The sequence below is a fragment of the Rutilus rutilus genome (genome assembly GCF_951802725.1).
Source record: "Rutilus rutilus genome assembly, chromosome: 1".
Lineage (NCBI taxonomy): Eukaryota > Metazoa > Chordata > Actinopteri > Cypriniformes > Leuciscidae > Rutilus > Rutilus rutilus.
Window position 1 is genome coordinate 65816467 of NC_140209.1, and position 5000 is coordinate 65821466.

Below are 5000 nucleotides of genomic sequence, written 5' to 3' on the forward strand. Positions count from 1 at the left end.
AGGGAGGGAGTGTGTGTGTGTATGAAGAGAGAGAGAGAGTGAAGTGTGTATGTGTGTATGAGAGAGAGAGAGAGAGAGAGAGAGAGAGTGAGGGAGTGTGTTGTGTGTGTGTGTGTGTGTGTGTGTGTGTGTGTGTGTATGTGTAGTGGCAATTTTTCATTAAACAATCATCAACTGCGTAAGAGACACTCTGAAATTCAAATGATCATTAAAAAAGTATTTTATTCTTGCAAGAAGGCCCAGTTGCCACACAGAAGCATTAGTACAGTCTGTGGAACAAGTGCGACGAAGGAGGGAGGGCAGAGGAGCCTTTATAGTACCTTCAAGGTCTTCTGCTCACAGGCCCTTATCTAAACAAGGGAAGGTTTCTCTGCTAGTGACCTAATCCTGCTGAGTTTATTCCTACAAACTCAGAAGTCCCAAATGGGACCACCTCTGATCCCAAGGGGTCAGAGGTTCCCTTTTCAGCTGTCTCCCCCTTTGTCTCACAGTGTTCACATTAATCATTATATTGAAAAATCAGGAGCACACCTAGAGTGTGAAAATTAAAATTCCCATTACAATCCCCCCTTTTTATCATTCATTGATAACTGATCAATCAAAACACATCATACTAATACTACAACTCTGATCACTCTTCTTAAACTTGCAGGAACAGAAAAAGATTAAAATGAAATAAGCTTAGGCTGTTTTGTAAGGATAGGCCCTTAATTTTATAGCAAGCAAGTAAAGGTTTATATAAGGCCGGGATAGGTGGATAAGCACTGTTATCGCACCCCCAACACAAGGTCGGACCCTCAGTCACCTCAATATAAACAAGAAATAGTATAGATTATATTTAGAAAGAAAAACATCATTAGGAAAAGATAAAAGTAAAATAAAAATCCCTCATTTCAAACCCTGTCCTTGTACGCCACCTCGTGACACGGATGGCTACTGTTTTTAACCCTCTTTACACATTATCATCGTCCTTAGAAAGAAAGAATTTAGAAAGTAAGAAAATAAGAAATTGAAAAACACCCTCCAATTTACCACATTACTGTAGCTTCCGCTACTTCCACCGTCTGCCTAATTTTGTTCATCCTTCGGATAGGCTGTCATTTTCGCCAATTGAACAGACATTCCAATTTTCTCGTATCCCCTCATGAATAACAAAATTATCAGAATAACACATACAATCATAACTCCTATACATTCAGCCTTTTCCATTAATCCACGCCCATCCACATATTTCCAAACCATTTTTTGTTGACTTTTCCATTACAGACCGACTGTCTTTTTTGCTTATGACCGTACTTCACATCATTGAATAGATTTTCTACTTTTCCTGAAAACATTTGCACCAATCAAATCATCAGATCTATATCAATACTAAGCCCTAGTTTGATTCAATCAAATAAAATAATCAAAATCATCACAAAACAAATTATTCTGCTAAACTTAAACCATTAGTTGGTCCACACCCTCCTCCAGGTGTGCTGATCATCTCGTTCGCCCCATGGACATTCCGTCTTCACCAGGGTGACTCTTTGCGAACCGTCCTTGATTCCTCACTGCCCTCCGCGTCGGCGCGTGGGGTTGCTGAGGTTGGTTGGTGTAGTCTAAGGTGAGAGGCGTGGACCCAGGTGTCACCCTCTCCAACCATTTTTCTGATCATTACAAGATTTTCCCTCAGATCCCGACTGCACCTCCACTGGAATGAACCATTTGCTGTCTGCTGTCACCTGTGAATGCAGGCCCTAGCTATTTTGTTAGTGACCGTTTGTCTAGCCGGTCGTCCCTTTTGGTGTGACCTGTGGAATCAACTTTGCTCATGTCAACAAAACAATATTTATACATTTGGAACAGAATCAGTTCTGTTTGACACAATCCATCCTGACATTCTGCAAAGGGAAAATTTTAAGTTATGCGCTTGCACAGGTGTGGCCTTTCATTCTGCCTTGTATCAAAAGTCTGCATGCTCTGTAAAGAAAAACAAATGTCGAGGTTACTGTCAGATAGTAAAGTACACGTAGTTTCTTTTGTCTGCTGTGCTGCCGCAGCCTTCGCTGCCGCATCTGCCCTGGCGTTTCCTGTTGAAACAGTCCTTGTTTTTAGCACACTTACAGACAGCAATTTTGTTAGGGAGAAGAACGACTTCTTGCAGGGCTTTTACCCAGTTAAACCCAGTGTCCTCCCAACATTTATCGTCCAACCTGTTCGATTGCATTCAGCAAATTTGAACCCCTTGGTATGGCAATTGTTACCATCCCCCTTTTGATGCATGATACAACTCGTGCATCAATTTAACATAATGGTGTTTGGGTAAACAAAGTTTTCAACACTAACCCAAACGTTGTCCTTCAGCCTAATTTCCCCCAGACATCCTTCTCTGCCTCTGAAACAAAACATTACGTAAGCCACAATCTCATCTTCTTATCTAATAATTTGAAGGGCACCGGCCCTGAGTCTCACTGCTTTTCAGGCCTGTTATTTGGTCTCTTAAGTCAGTCATCTACAAACATTTTCCAATGTCAAAGTCATCAATCGTTTCTATCAGGTCAGGTCGTGGTGTACAGACTTGGTCAGTATCAGTCAAACAACATTCTCCTCCCTTTGTTCACAATAATCTACAGAGCTTGATGACCAAATTTCTTTCAAATTTGTCATTTGCCTTAACCCATCTGTAATGATAAAACTCTCGTTCCAGAGGTTAATGACACATACATAGACACTATTCAGACAGAATAGCTCCCATAACCTAACACTTACCAAGACCTAGTCCATTCACCCTCAAACACACACACACATACCTGACTATAAATCACTCATATTTTCATATTCACATCTTTTTTCTAAAAAGATTAACGTTTATAATAAGATTTTAAACTTCTCATTTTCCTGTAGCTTTTATCTAATTTTACATGGTCTCTTAACCAGTTTCAAAGCACGTCTGTTCATTATTCATTTTCTCTTAGAAAAGTCAGCTGGGTTGTTTTGGTTCATTATCATTATTTTGCTTCAGCTTGCTTTAGCAGGCCGATAACAGAAAGACAGACAGAGTATCATCCCTGCCTCCATTCAGAGTCTCTCTCACTATACACAAATAATCTTTTCAACAGCCTCCTAAGACTGTAATTTAGACAAAACATAATAATAAATTCATTACAATAACCTTTGACCATTTTCTTCAACCTAATCAGTTGTTTTCTGGAGCTTAGGAAAGGCACATTCAAGAGTCACCAGAGCACTCTGGACTGCCTAATAGTGTTAACACAGGGAGACAGGTTAATAACAGCCGTATTTAATCTCTAAAATCCATTAAACATCTTCAGATCAGCAAAATCTCAGTGAACTTTAATCACATTCATCTATTCAGTGTACTGTTACATCTGTAGCCGGAGCCATCGGCCCTGTATCATGGTGGAGGCTAATATCAGACAAAGAAGTGGTCCAAAAAATAAACTAGTCAAAACGTAACCTTCTATCATTTAAGGTCATTATTATTTTAAAAACAAACTGTCCTCTAAATATAAAATCCTGTAACATTATTTATTTTAACATCTCCATGTCTATGATTTTTCAACTGAAACACTGTGCTTTACACAGGCTCAGATAACAGCCTTTAGCTGACATTGAATGAGGCATTCAGGACTGGTACAGTGCACTCTCATAAACTTCTAAAATCAAACTTTATCTACCACCTTTTAACTCTACTCCAGCATAAGGCATCTTTGCCAGAAATTACATGCATTTTCAAATAAACATAATTTTTATATTTGTCTTTTGCCCACATAAGGGAATTTAGACATTACAAATTTCCTCTCAGATCGTGTCTCTGTCGCACTGGACGTCTCAGCCACAGCACAAGCTTATCTTTTGAAAGCAAAACATCAGCTCCTAGTTCTTTCATGGTCAACACTATTCCTCCACGTTCAAAACATTAACAAACTGTTTGTTTAATCAGATGCCTTTCTACATATTTTACATTTATCAACTATTAATCCAGTAATACTGCTTCTACTTATTTGATCACATTTCATCTCAATTTTAGTTGTCAGGTTCTCAATTACTTCAAAGTATTTTTCTAGGAGTTTATCAATCTGCAATTAGGATTCACACTAACTTTGAGGAGGCTAGCACTCTCCGCTTGTGATGCATCTTTTGCAGTTATCATTGTAAATCATCCGTGAGATTAGTCTCTCTATATCATCTAAACCCTTTTTAAAGTGTTCCATTAAAACACAATCATCCCTTTCGTTACTTTTATGTATTTTGCAACTCATATTTTTAGTCATTATCTGTAATTTTACATCAACCTGTTTTCATCAATTCACTTATGAAAAATATTATTATAGATCTTTCCTTCAAAAGGATTCCCTTAAGACTTCAATATTTTGACCTTGTTTTTATCTCTTATTCTTTCTCAGATGAAAACTTTGATATCATCATTTAAACACTGATCTAATTTCAAACCCACATTAATACCAGAAATTTCTGTTACTTTCACATTTTTTTTTTTTTTTTTACCTTCTGAGTGGGCATTTACAATTATGGGCTAAATGGCCCTGCTGACCACAATTAAAACAACTCTCTGTCATCTGGTGGGTTCATGTGTCAGCCACAACTACAGCAGCACACACCTTTACTATAGTTTGATCACTGTGAGCTTGCAAACGGCTCAAACTTACTGCACACCCTTGAAGCAGTGTGTCCCAATCAGGAATGTAAACACAGCAGTGATAAGCAGTTCTCTGTATTCTTTTACAGTCCACCAGTGGTGGATTCAATCGCAATAGCCAAATCATAATCTTCATCATTATCATTGGCAGCACATTCATTTTCATAAACATATTCTAAGGGGTTTTCACTAAACATTTTCTTTTTTAACTTCACATTTCTTTGAAGTCAAAGCTTCAGAGCACACACATTTTCATTTCAAGTGCCCTGGGCACAGATTTTTCACACACTTCTTACATACATGTTTGGCACAATGCGCAACAACCCTGTGGTTTGTCACC

At 38.3% G+C, this 5000-nt stretch overlaps 1 protein-coding gene across 1 annotated transcript in view; it reads left to right on the forward strand.

Annotated features, from left to right (window-relative positions):
• The window catches only part of LOC311295365 (uncharacterized protein), an 87161-nt gene that overhangs the window by 72398 nt on the left and 9763 nt on the right, over window positions 1–5000 (forward strand). The window lies entirely within an intron of this gene.